This window comes from Corythoichthys intestinalis, chromosome 11, assembly GCF_030265065.1.
Source record: "Corythoichthys intestinalis isolate RoL2023-P3 chromosome 11, ASM3026506v1, whole genome shotgun sequence".
NCBI lineage: Eukaryota > Metazoa > Chordata > Actinopteri > Syngnathiformes > Syngnathidae > Corythoichthys > Corythoichthys intestinalis.
The window spans coordinates 31,693,178-31,708,040 of NC_080405.1; the positions used below are offsets into that span (position 1 = coordinate 31,693,178).

Genomic DNA, 14,863 nt, shown 5'->3' on the forward strand with positions numbered 1-14,863 from the left:
TGGATTGGTCATCTGCATTTTTTCTTGTTTAAAAATAATTCGCTGGGACAGTAACATGTTTAAAACTTATCATAATTATTACATTTGAAGTGCTTGAAAACCATTTATCAAAAAAATCTACTGTATATAAAAGTTTTTAAATCATACTTTGAAGAAAAAAGTGAAAAAAATATGTCATATATGTATCTCTTTTCAATGATGTTTCTGAATAAATACATTCAACACATTTTTTTGAGGGAGGGGGCGCTACTTTGCGGGTTTTCATCCAATTTTTTTTTTTTTTTTTACTAATTACATAATTCCACACGTGTTCATTCATAGTTTTATTACCTTCATGAAAATAAAGATGCACGAATGTGGAGGTGTGTCCAAGGTTTTAGCCTTTACTGTATATATAGATGACATAGATATATACTGTATACCTATATAGACCCCAATCACCAACGTCACACAATCACGTGATCGCTGTATTGTGCCGCCATATTGTCCGTCATTGTGTGTCCGTATTGTCATTGATCGCAGTTTCTAAAGGTGGATTAACTTGCTAATTATGGAAGCCCGGGTGCTTTCAGATGCTGTAAACTCATTGGATGAGTTGCATAAAAGCCGTTATTTGGAAAAGCTTCGGTTGATCCAGTCGTCAGATCCATATTTGATGCACAAACCCAATGTTTCCTCCCGTCCGGTCCGGTCCCGTGCGTCAGAGCTCATCCTGAGACTGTAGCGAGTGTTAACAGAATTCACCGGCGGAACTTATGGTGGTGCGTTGCGTGGTTTCCGTGTGGACTTATTTTGTTGAGGGAACAGCCGTGAGTAGTGTGTTCTCCCGCGGCTTGCATGTCACAGATATACAGCTAATATTTGTTGCTGCACACATGTTAAATAAACAACGCGGTTTAGCGCCTTTGTTTGATACTCCGCCTGCGACTCCTTTCCTAACTCGCCACAAGACCACAAAATTTCCAATCATACTCCAGTTTATGTCACGATGAAGAGTCGGGTACCCAAAATCGGCACCGGTCCGAATATAAACCAACATTTGGTCAGCTGAGCGTCACCGTTGCACGATTGTAAAATGAAACTTGATCGACAACGGGCCGGTGTGTGCCGAAAAATAGCTTCCCCGCGTGAAATGTCCCCCCTGACGGGAGAGCTTATTTATAAGGCTTTATTGATGTGAAAACATCAAATGTTTTAATGGACACATTACAGTAATGGCTTTACAACTGTAAGATCAGTTTTAAATAATTAAATTACACAAAATATTAGTACTGTATTTTAGTAACAAATTGTGGACTGGGCCACATAACCATCTTTGAACAGAAATGTATTAGTCCACAGGTTTTCACGACCATATCCCAATGACAATCACACAGGTATGACATTTATTAGTTCAAGCTGAGTAAAATAATACATATTCAGGGTACAAGAAGGTCGTTTCCGTGTGGGCACTCCCGTCAGGGGGGACATTTCACGCAGGGCGGCTATTTTTCGGCACAACACCTGTTGTTGCGCTCACCTTCTTGCTGCGCAACCGTGGCGATGAGCTTCGTAGTCTCCGTCTGATGATGTCTGTGATTGCGTTGGCATCATATTGATGTTTTCGCCGCTGTCTAACGGTTGTCGACACAAACGCATCATGGACCAAGATAAACAAACCATGCCGCTTTAGAGATTTGCCCTTTTAACAATGGGCACACAGCAACTACTACAATGACCGTTTTATCTTCTCTGTTACTGCAACCGCCACACATGCCTTCACCATTTTGATTAATCAATGTTAACGATTGTCAGGAAGGTTTTTTGGGTTCGTTTACTAGGCGGTGGTTCCTTAGACAAGCAGAAAAACACGCAGTAATAGGAGGAATGTACGTAGCGGTAATATGTAAACACGATGAGCTGATGGACAATATGGCGGCACCAGTCAGGGGGGCGGAGTTGTGATTGGGGTCAATATATATACAGTGCCTTGCAAAAGTATTCGGCCCCCTTGAATCAAGCTACCTTTCGCCACATTTCAGGTTTCAAACATAAAGATATGAAATTTAATTTTTTTGTCAAGAATCAACAACAAGTGGGACACAATCGTGAAGTGGAACAACATTTATTGGATAATTCAAACTTTTTTAACAAATAAAAAACTGAAAAGTGGGGCGTGCAATATTATTCGGCCCCTTTACTTTCAATGCAGCAAACTCACTCCAGAAGTTCAGTGAGGATCTCTGAATGATCCAATGTTGTCCTAAATGACCGATCCAATGTTGTCCTAAATGACCGATGATGATAAATAGAATCCACCTGTGTGTAATCAAGTCTCCGTATAAATGCACCTGCTCTGTGATAGTCTCAGGGTTCTTTTTAAAGTGCAGAGAGCATTATGAAAACCAAGGAACACACCAGGCAGGTCCGAGATACTGTTGTGGAGAAGTTTAAAGCCAGATTTGGATACAAAAAGATTTCCCAAGCTTTAAACATCTCAAGGAGCACTGTGCAAGCCATCATATTGAAATGGAAGGAGCATCAGACCACTGCAAATCTACCAAGACCCGGCCGTCCTTCCAAACTTTCTTCTCAAACAAGGAGAAAACTGATCAGAGATGCAGCCAAGAGGCCCATGATCACTCTGGATGAACTGCAGAGATCTACAGCTGAGGTGGGAGAGTCTGTCCATAGGACAACAATCAGTCGTACACTGCACAAATCTGGCCTTTATGGAAGAGTGGCAAGAAGAAAGCCATTTCTCAAAGATATCCATAAAAAGTCTCGTTTAAAGTTTGCCACAAGCCACCTGGGAGACACACCAAACATGTGAAAGAAGGTGCTCTGGTCAGATGAAACCAAAATTGAACTTTTTGGCCACAATGCAAAACGATATGTTTGGCGTAAAAGCAACACAGCTCATCGCCCTGAACACACCATCCACACTGTCAAACATGGTGGTGGCAGCATCATGGTTTGGGCCTGCTTTTCTTCAGCTGGGACAGGGAAGATGGTTAAAATTGACGGGAAGATGGATGCAGCCAAATACAGGAACATTCTGGAAGAAAACCTGTTGGTATCTGCACAAGACCTGAGACTGGGACGGAGATTTATCTTCCAACAGGACAATGATCCAAAACATTAAGCCAAATCTACAATGGAATGGTTAAAAAATAAACTTATCCAGGTGTTAGAATGGCCAAGTCAAAGTCCAGACCTGAATCCAATCGAGAATCTGTGGAAAGAGCTGAAGACTGCTGTTCACAAACACTCTCCATCCAACCTCACTGAGCTCGAGCTGTTTTGCAAGGAAGAATGGGCAAGAATGTCAGTCTCTCGATGTGCAAAACTGATAGAAACATACCCCAAGCGACTTGCAGCTGTAATTGGAGCAAAAGGTGGCGCTACAAAGTATTAACACAAGGGGCCGAATAATATTGCACGCCCCACTTTTCAGTTTTTTATTTGTTAAAAAAGTTTAAATTATCCAATAAATTTTGTTCCACTTCACGATTGTGTCCCACTTGTTGTTGATTCTTGACAAAAAATTAAAATTTTATATCTTTATGTTTGAAGCCTGAAATGTGGCGAAAGGTTGTTTTTTTTTATCATCAAATTTATTAGGATCATGGAAGCTTCCACTTGGGGAAAATATATACATACAGTATATCCTGTATATACATAATATAATAAAAAATATACAGTACTGTGCAAAAGTTTTAGTCAGGTGCCCTGCTTAAAACTTTTGCACAGTACTGTGTATATATATACCGTATTGGCCCGAATATAAGACGATGTTTTTTGCACTGAAATAAGATTGAAAAAGAGGAGGTCGTCTTATAACTGCGGCCTAAAAAAAAAAAAAAAAAAAAAAACTGCGGCCTAGACATATACCCATTCACGACGCTTGATGGCGCCAGTCATCAATGAATCGAATGCTGAACGCGACTCGGGCGGCCAAAGCGAACCCCTGACACGAAGAAGAAAGTGGTAAGAAGGAAAAGAGAAGAAAATACCGGTAATAGAAGAGATAACCGAAAATGGAGAAACTTCGCGACAATTTGGAGAAAAGTGGGTCGAAGATTGGCCAGGTTAACCGGTGTTTGGCCATTCCTTACTACGCGGCGAAACGTCCTACACAATGCTCAGGGCGCTTGCATATGCATTCACACGCATGCGCACATCGGTTGGAAGCGGCGAGTACTCACTATTTTTGTTTTTATTTAGTTATTTAGAACCTTTTCACAGCCTCAAAGATACTTTTTGGATGTATTAACCTCTCATACTTTTAACCATTGTGTTTTTTTGTGTTAGCTTTGAAGCAGTTGACCACATTAGTCACGTAGCGTATTTAAATCGTCCTTATTTGACATAACTACATTTAAGTATTTTCTGCAGGCATTTCTTTAGTACGTTATTCCTGTATGCATCTAAACAAAACAAGTTTAGAGCGCACGGTAGTAATTTAGGTGTCAAATTCGACTAATGTAGGACGTTTCGCCGATGTAGGACATTTTGGCAGAACACCGGCAGCTGAGGAGAAGTTATGACGCAAACTTCAAGTTGATGGTGATAAATGAGGCGGTGTCTTCAAACAACTGCAAAGCGGCTGTGAAATATGGTGTCACAGAGTGTAATGTACGGAGATGGAGAGCTCAAAAAGATCGCCTAAAAAATGCTCAGTCAGAGAAAAGCTTTCCGTGGTCGTTTCTGTATAAAAATTAATTTGGTGTTCAAAAAGTCTTTTTTCAAACTTAAGTCTTGAAAAAGAGGGGGTCGTCTTATAATCGGGGTCGTCTTATATTCGGGCCAATACGGTATATATATATAGAGAGAGAGAGAGAGAGAGAGAGAGAGAGAGAGAGAGAGAGAGAGAGAGAGAGAGAAGAGAGAGAGAGGTCTTGATTTAACAAAGGAGTTTTGCCACCTCTTAGTATGCAGGATAAATACTTACGTTTCACACACAACACTCACACATGTCATTAATTCACCAACTATGTAAAGTCATGGTTGCCAACTCAGAAGGGGTACCCACAAGACATTGCGCCTGTGAATGGCCAAAGCAGATGCCTTGTTGGTGAGAAGACTCATGTAATGGATTTACCATCCGCACAAACCAAGCTAATCAATGTAGCGAGGTGGGTGTGGAATGCTGGTTTCCGGTGTGAAGTGTGCGCTAGAAGCTGTATGAGTAGTTTGGGAGTGGTTTGTTTGGGCAGTGAACAGTGCACGCCTAAGCTAAATGAAAAGGAATTTGAAAATATTGGTAGCTGACTGACACCAACGCCATAAAGTCACTCAATGAATATTCGTGTTGACCACTAATCTGAGGAATCAATATGACCAGAATATTCTGTGATAGCATAATTAGATAGCACTACCCTTGTGGACAACTGTTCAGAAGTTGACATCTTTAACCCTTGTAGGGCAAGTTACTATTATTGCTCATCTAAAAAGGCAATAATAGTTTGTTGTTGTTATTTTTTTTCTAATACATATTTTGGACTTGAGAGACCCTAAACCCTTAATAGGGTAAATGACTATATTTGGTCATTTAAAAAAATACCTTGAATTATTGTATACAGTACTGTTACTCTCATTTAAATCATTATCGTATTTTTATATTATTCTTTTTCTATTTTTAATTAATAAATGAAATGTTAATAAAACGCTAAATGTATTTTTAAAAAATGAATAAAAACAGAAATACACACTGGTTACAGCTCCAAGTAACACTCTCAAGTTAATTTTTTTCCCTCCATAGTACGTAATTTTCGGACTATAAGCCGCTACTTTTTCCCCCCTCGTTTTGAATCCTGTGGCTTATCGTCTAGTGTGGCTTATTTGCTGATTTATTTGGGTTAATAGGTAACACTTTATTTGACAGCAGCGTCATAAGACAGTCATAATTTTGACATGACATTATCATGGGCATTAATGAATGCTTATGACAGATGTCACTAAGTGTCATCCGGCAAATTATGTCACTAACTCCATTTATGTCCACCTCGGATCTTTTACATCCATGCAAAAGGGAGATAATTTGCCGGATGACACAAAATGCCATCTGTCATAAGTATTCATTAAAGCTCATGGTAGTGTCATGTCATAATTATAATGGTGTTATGACAGTCTTATGGCGTCACTGTCAAATAAAGTGTTTACAAATACCATAACTACCAATTAATGAAACAACTACAACAGTAACTTAAGAAATAATTTGCACAGAACTTGAATTTTGACTTGTTTTTTACATCTGTAGCACTGCAACGCATGCCAGGAGGCATGTCGGACGACAACAGTGTTGACAGCAGGTGGCAGCAGAGGTTGACTGTCTCCCCCAAGAGAACGGTGATGGCCAAATTGAGGCTTCTTTTAGCAATGAAGCTTTGCAGCCAATTGGTTCAAAGCTTTACAGTGGTTGATTTGGTCTTATGACAGTCTTATGATGGCGCTGTCAAATAAAGTGTTACCGGTTGATATACCGGGTGTAAATATCTCATAATACCGTGAAGACAGCTGCTTCTTTCTTATAGTCCAGTGCGGCTTATCTATGAACGAATGTTGTTTTCGTGTCAAATTTGGTGGGTGGCTTATAGTGTGAACATTACTCATTGCATGCCATTGATGTCGAATTAGGTCCAATCCAGAGAACACTAGCAGTAATTAATTATGTTTCAGTGCGAACGTTCATTCGCCCCTCCCAGTCAAAATGGACTGCACGTTTAGCGCGGTCACTGGCAGCCAATGAGTTAAATAAGTGCCCTATAGGGGTTTTGAAAAAAAAAAATAAAATGTGCATGAAAGGGTTAACACATTAATGCAGCAATGAAAAAAAAAAAGTAAAACAAACAAAAAAACGCTGACAAAAGGGATACAAATTGATTTAATAACTAAAAAGAAAAAAAGACGGCAGTAAAGAGACACCAGAAATAAACTAAACTCGATTACACCACCAAATCAATCTTCAACCAGAAACAAATAACCTCAAGAGAAATTTTTGAGCTATGACACACACATTTACTGCATTTACTGATCAATTTTCAACATGCACGCGCTTGTCCTTTCTTTCCCCCCACAGACAAATGTCTTTTGTGTTTACATGGAAACAATAACTGTGTTGTTTTCCAAAACTTCCAATCTTAGGCCCCCTTTTCAAATGTTTTAAGCCTCTGAAACTCTACTGTTGTATAAACAAATGCGCCAAAAAAGACTTTTGTTTTCCATTTTCAGGGAAAACGTTGTCGCGTAAGTGGTCCCTTAGGAAGTGACTTCTCAGTTGAGTTCACAGATCCTCTTACAGACAACCATTAGCTCTCCTCCTGTCATAAATATGACACAGTGGCCTTCACTGGTATACCTTCTTTTCCCCAACGACTAACTGTTCTACCCTTTGAGCCCAAGCAAGGTTGTTGACCTTTTCCTTCCTACTCATCCTTATTTCCTGTGAAGACTTTGAAAGCTGAGTCACACTTAACAGTGAAGAAAAATAGTATTCTTTCTTGCTGATTGACAGATCACAAAATAAATGATCCAAAATGCTTAAGGCAAATAAAACAAGCGGGGACACACCCTTGCGCCTCGTTTTTCTTTCCTATGTTGCCTCCTCTTCTTTCCGGTGCCCCTCCCGCCTTTATTTATGCCTGCAGAGCCACTTTGTTGTGCTTTTAGAGGCTGGTTTTGTAGTTGGAGCAGATGCTGAGGCTGATATTCCCAGATCCTGCAGCGAACGGAGATAAGAGCAGATTTATGCCAGAGTGAAGGAGCATGGGAGTAATTGCTAATGCTTTGATGGTGAGGCTGAGTGTGGTTGTGTACCCTCAGCTGCTTGCTAACAAGGACACCTTTAGATTTAAGAGTTTAAACAACCTTACTTTTGTTCCCGTTCCGAGATGCCCAAGGTGTGCTCACAACACCAAATCTCAATTTAAGTAACCGATTTCTCCTTTAGCATTTTTAGATTGAATTTTTTGGTCATGAATAAAATTAGGTTGATAATAAGCTGGAAACTTAAAGTGCGTATGACAGGAGATAAAAAGTCTTAAATAGCATTATTATGTGAATTAGAATCTATTTTGAGACGATTCGACTATATACAACAATTTGGCAAAGCGCAGATGAGAAATTAGATTTTTAATCTGCCATTTAGCCACACTTATCATTAGGGTTGTTCCGATCATGTTTTTTTTGCTCCCGATCCGATCCCGATCGTTTTAGTTTGAGTATCTGCCGATCCCGATATTTCCCGATCCGATGGCTTTTTTTTGCTCCCGATTCAATTCCAATCATTCCCGATAATTTTCCTGATCATATACATTTTGGCAATGCATTAAGAAAAAAATGAATAAAACTCGGACGAATATATACATTCAACATACAGTACATAAGTACTGTATTTGTTTATTATGACAATAAATCCTCAAGATGGCATTTACATTATTAACATTCTTTCTGTGAGAGGGATCCACGGATAGACTTGAGACTTTGTATATTGTGACTAAATATTGCAATCTAATGTATTTGTTGAGCTTTCAGTAAATGATACTGTAGCCATGTCCAAATGCATGATGGGAAGTGGAACCATGACTGTGCGTAGTGCTACCAATTGATATATCTTCTCTGCATTGGGAAATAACATAAGGTGGTAAGAAAAAGATCAATTGCTACCTTGCTTCCCCACATTGCTTCCCATGATATTTCTAATCATAGGGAGAGGGATTGTAAGGCTTTAGCCAATTAAAAAAAGGCTCCAAAGGCTTCCAAAATTCATTCTCCTCATTATACGCTGCCTTTTATCTCTCTATACAGGTAAAACGGCGCCATTACAGATTGAGCGCGACAATGCTTGAGTGGGTTGTGCAGTGCATGCATTAATTGCGTTAAATATTTTAACGCGATACATTTAAAAAAAAATTAATTACCGCCGTTATCGGGATAAATTTGATAACCCTAGCTTAAGCCTAAAGACTCTGGATGAGTGTAACATATTATGTCTGTAACGTTAAATGCAATTAGAAAATGATTTCATTAAAAAAAAAAAAAAAAATTATAAAAAGGCATGGCCGATATTTTTTTGCCGATTCCAATACTTTGAAAATGACGTGATCGGACCCGATTGATCGGGATGCCGATTCAAAAGCGGGCTGCCGATCGATCGGGACATCTCTACTTATCATTATAGGGCACTAGCGTCCCCAACAGGGGGATGACGTCAGCAGGGTCATGGTTTCATCTGATTTAGAATTCAGCGGGAATTATTTAGAACGAGGAAAATGCAACAAAGAGAGCAGCAAAATGTCATTGTTTCAATCTCTCTACTCCAATATTTTTACAGGGTGTTCTTTTTATTCATGTAATTTTCCCCAATTACTAAATAAATGGTATGGTCATGACAAATGACAGTCTTGAGCTAAATGGAATATGAAATATTAAAAATGCATTTATTCAGTACGACATGGCAAAATTACTACATAATGGTCAAAACTGTCGCACCTCCCGAACGATATTTTATGCCACTGTAGTTAGTCTGGCTTTTGTCATTTCCCTGCCCTGGCTTCGGAGAATGTAAACAAATTAAGAGGGTTTGACAGCTAGCCGACATGCTAACCTGAACCGAGTGACATTTCAGTCTTATTTTTGCTTTTCAAAGCAAAAAAATCACACAAAGAATTGTATGTATTTCAGGCATCACATTCAAAATTTGCACCAAAAAAAAAAAACATCATCACATTTAAAAAGGGTAGGGGTCTCCAACTGGCAGCCCAGGGGCCAATTGCAGCCTACGGGACAATATTCTGCGGCCCCCATTTGACACCTAATTGAAGTATTAGTGTTGCTTGCACATTAATAAAATGAATTAATTAAAGGCCCCAGTTTGGGGAAAATCAATTATTGGGAAAAAAAAATCATAACATAAAAACTCCTTTAAAAATTGTAAATAAAATTAACTTTAAAAAATCTATTAAAACAAACTGTAATAAATTGATTAAAAAAACCCGACAAATTCAAACGAGTTCAGACCATATGTATTTTGCTCTTGAATTTTTTTATTTATTGTTGTTGTTTTATAAATCTCTTGTAACCTCACATGGATTAACTTTTTGGCTGCTATTGTCGGCATTAGATGTCTAATCCATTTCAAGATAGATAGAAATCGTTCGATTACTTCTAGCCCCTACCAATTGAAATGGCTTGGATGTCTGTTGCCATCAATAGGTCTTTTAAACAAAATTGCCTCTTTTACCAACTACCACAATATACCTGGCACTGGCAATGAATGAGTTCGTAGTGTTCTCAAGGCAACTGAATATTGTTAGAATATGATTTGCAAACACACTTAACACTATCTAATTTACAAGGAATTTACGTTTGCAGTCATTTCTCTTTAATATGTTGTCTAACAAAGTGCATTCTGAAGCTGTTCTATTTTTGCTTTCATGTGATTACGCTTTCTTCTTCTTACTTCTAATGATTTTCTTCTCTTAACACTACTTTAAAGAAAGCTCCTTTCAGCAATAACTCACCTTGCTGCACTGCACTGAGAGTTACAAGATAATTTGACAAGAGACAATAATTTAATGATTTTCAAGTCTCCGTCAGGTTTTCCTCAAGCTCGTGTGTACATTACCTGTTTTTCCTCACGTCTAGCGATTTGTAGCGTGTAGTATGTAGGCATTGCCTTCTGGAATGTTTATGGCCGTTGTATTTATAGCTGCACTGAAAACACATGACATCATCAGAGTGACGGATAACATATCTTATGATAAGGTTATCTCAGTGGGGATTTTCTGTGGCTCAAGTACAAGTGTATTTTTCCAGAAGCAGATGACGGCTGGTGGTAAGATCTGAAAGAAAAGCACAATGACATGATTTTAAATATATTTAAGTACAGCCATAATTCTACAGGCTGTCATGTAAGTAATATGACGGAAGCTATAGAGGGCCTCTATACTGCACCTGCCAGGGTAAAATAGAACTCTGATAAGACTACTTTATTCATTCTTCAGATTAGAGGTGGTCCATAATAGCTCTTGAATTCAGTTAAGCGGTGAAGTGAGATGAATCATGTGCTCCTGAGTGATGATGTCACCAAGGACGTGTCGGAGACACCAGGCAGCAACAATGAAATGTTAATCCCATGAGCTTCGGAGCCTGACCTGACTCTTGACGGGTGCAAGTGGACTCAGGCCGGACAGGCACACACACGCACATAACTCACACAAATCTTATCTTTCCACTTTTGGCTTGGCCCTCACTCTCGCCACTTCCTGTTTATTCCCACAGTCCCTGGCAGAGTGGAGCTGTAAGAGGAGAAGGTGGAGATAAGTGGATGTTCATCAGAAGCCCACGCTCGGTGGAATAATTACATGACTCACACCACAAGATCTTATAAAACAAGCCAAAATCAGTAAAAAGCGGGATCAAATTAGACGCTAAATCCCACTGTGTCATTTAGCGGCAATCGTGTCTTCAGCACGTTAGCTCTGTGGGCTCCTTTTTCTTCTGGTCCTGCCAAAGACAGCCAGCGCTCAGTTCAGAGGGAGCGATGTGAAGCGGGGAGGCGGGGAGACGCAATGAGTCAGATCCTCCGCTCCAATTATTTTTGCATCCTGCAATGCGCTCCTAAAAGCCTAACAACCTCATGAGTAAGAAAAATACACATCCATAAAATAAGCCACACTTGAAAATTCATGTTTTTCCTGAAGAAATGCACGCACTTGCTGGGAAATAACTTGTGAATCACAGCGCTCACGCTTCAACAGGAGCTTGTTGACCGTCACACGGGTGAGGGACTATGATGAAGAGGAGGAGGGGGGCTCCGAGAGGTCGCTTTGAAGTTTCTATTCAGGTCTTTGTCCCATTCAGGCTGCTGGCAGTAGACATCTCTACTAGAGGCCGGCCCCTCCCATGCTCACACTGTCCCTCCATACGCACACACACTCACACACACACTCCAAAAGAATAGCAGACATGTCTGCAGGTCCTGTCCATCACGCAGGACGTAATTAGGGAGGATTCAAATGCACCCCTTTTGTAGCCTTCTCACTCTCTCCCTTTTCTTTCACCCCCAAGCTCCTCTCACTTCACTCTCCTTCACCAGCTCCCAGCCTTTCTCTTTCTCTCATTCCTGCCTCACCCCCTTTTCTCACTTTTGTTGCCTTCTTTTCTTGGCAGGGAGTGAGGCACCTCTCCAGACGTTTTCTTCTCGCTGCCCTCAGCCCCCTTCAATTCCCCTCATCTGCAGGCCTTCTACCACCCGTCTTGGCGCTGAGTGTGACCTAATGTTTGACAGACAAGTAGCCCTGGAGAAAAGATGCATCTATCAGAAGCTTGTAATTCTATTAGAAAGGACAGAATATCCCCCGGGCAAGCATTTGGCATATAGTCTCCATCAATTTAGTTCTTCTCTAAGCCCTCCAGGCCACGGGCTTACAAAATGCAGTTTACGCTTACAAATCATCAGCAAGTTAATAAAACGTGTGTTTGTTTTTCCTGAGCAAGTTCATGCCTCAACTGCAGATTTTCTTTCATTGGATTTGTTATATTCAGCTTCAAAGGACTATTTCTCTTCTTGAAATCTAATCTGAGCCCTTATTTAACTCATTGGCTAGTATTGACGGCGATAGACAAATAAGCAGAGGTGGGTAGTAACGCATTACGTTTACTCTGTTACATTTACTGTAATTTTCGGACTATAACCCACTACTTTTTTCCCTCATTGTGAATCCTGTGGTTTATAGTCCAGTGCGGTTTATTTGTTGATTTAGTTGGGTTAATAGGCAACACTTTATTTGACAACGGCGTCATAACACTGCCATAAGAATGTCAGGTCAAGCGGTAATGGATAGTTGGCATGCAAACGTATGCTGAATCGCTGACGACCTGACACTGAATGCTGTGTGTTCGAGCCTTATATAATGTTCTCAGTTGTTCTTTGTGACATATTAAAGAGTACACGGTCCATGTGATGAAAGCCTCCATTGCTGATTATTATTAGCAGTAGCTGTATTTTTTTTTTTTAATTCGTGATTAAATGTGATTTTAATGTATAATTTTATTTCCTGTTTCGATTGTCTTTGTTTTTACGTTCTATTGATTTAATATGATTTTTGTGATCTTCATGTGATGTAAAGCACTGTGAATTGCCTTGTGTTGAATTGTGCTATATAAATAAATTTGCCTTGCCTTGCCACTGTCAAATAAAGTGTTACCAAATACCATAACTAGCAATTAATGAAACTACTGGAAGAGTAACTGAAGAAATAATTAGCACAGAACATGAATTTTGATTGTTTACATCTGCAGTGCTGCAATACATGCTAGGAGGCATGTTGGATGACATTTGAAGGTTGACTGTCTCTACCAAGGGAGCAGTGATGGCCAAATGAAACTTCTTGAAGCAATGAGGCTTTGCAGTCATTTGGTTCAAAGCTACATGGTGGTTCATGTGGTCTTATGATGCCGCTGTCAAATAAAGTGTTATCGGTTAATATCTTTTGGTGTAAGTATCCCATAAAACAGTGAGGACAGCAGCGGCTTTTAGTCCAGTGCGGCTTATCTATGAACAAATGCTGTTTTCGTATCAAATTTGGTTGGTGGCAGCTTACAGTCAGGTGCGCCTTACAGTCTGAAAATTAAAGTAATTCATTGGCGAGTATTGACTTGCCTGGCACGGCCAGACTGTTCTCCCTGTATTTTTCAAACACTGAGAGAAAAGTCTGGGAACCAGCCCATTAACGGCCTCTCGAGCAGGTACAAAATCAATCGACAAATCAGATTCGTTTATTTGGGTGATGTGTTCTTAACGAGCAACGTCACTCTTGTGCGTCGGAAGTCGTCTCCACAACAACACAGATGGTGAACAGGAGAGCCGAGAATATGTTCCAATCCACGGTAAAATCAGTTTTAAATGACCAAAAACACATCGACACGAGTCATTGACAACAGTCTGTCACGCGCTAGCCATGTTGAATAAACTCCGCTCTCCTCGTATGTTTACTTCCGCGCGCAAGTCCCTCGTCCTGCCCTCGTCGTTTTGCTAACGTCACGTCTGCCCGTCGCTGATTGGTCCACTCTGCTGTCTGTTTGCTGTGGATTGCTCCGCCCTGGAAATTGTATCCGCTGAATGGTGGCCAGACTCAATAGCTGGAACAGCGGTGAGTCTGGTGTACCAGGCAAATTATTGACGGCGATAGACAAACTAGCAGAGGTGGGTAGTAATGTGTTACGTTTACTCCACTCCGCTACATTTACTTGAGTAGGTTTTTGACAAAAATATACTTTTAAGAGTAGTTTTACCACACCATAGTTTTTACTGTTACTTGAGTAAATTTGTGAAGTCAGAATGCTACTCTTACATTGCTACTTTGGGCTACACTACAGTCGTTACATTTTTCCACTTTATTTCTACTTTATTTTTGCCAGCGATGCCGACAGTGGCTCTACCAGTTTCACCAAGGAGGTGTCGCAACAATAATCACATGAGTCCATTAGACCAATCAGATGTAATAGTCACATAACCAGACGCAGGTTTTGCAGTCGGGACTCGGAAGTCATACGATCACGCCGGCCTGTTCAATCACGCGGCGTCTTTAAAGTGCTATAAAAAATTAAACTATTTGACACAGAGTCAACATTACTTGAAAGTGCGGATTTGTTTTTTTATTTGAACCTTTTTCCCAGTTTTTATTTGGCAGCGATTTATTTGACACAGATTGACTCCATTTCAGTTCTTGGAAGGAAGTATGTTTTTATCCACTAGAGGGCACACTTGCTCTTTGGGCAAGTAATGTTTCATTTTTCTAGTTTGAATTAGATGATTTTTGTTTATTTTTGTGGCCTAATATGTCATGTAATAGGTTATAGCACAAGATGATAATAACAA

General features: G+C 40.0%; 1 long non-coding RNA gene across 1 annotated transcript; it reads right to left on the bottom strand.

Moving 5' to 3' along the window:
* Nucleotides 1–6,916: 6,916 nt before the first annotated feature.
* On the bottom strand, nucleotides 6,917–11,254 carry LOC130923778 (uncharacterized). Its single transcript, XR_009064775.1, has 3 exons — nucleotides 10,936–11,254; nucleotides 10,607–10,823; nucleotides 6,917–7,699 (listed from the first exon to the last, which is right to left on the bottom strand). It is a non-coding gene; the product is annotated as an uncharacterized LOC130923778 (long non-coding RNA).
* Between the last annotated feature and the right edge of the window lie 3,609 nt (nucleotides 11,255–14,863).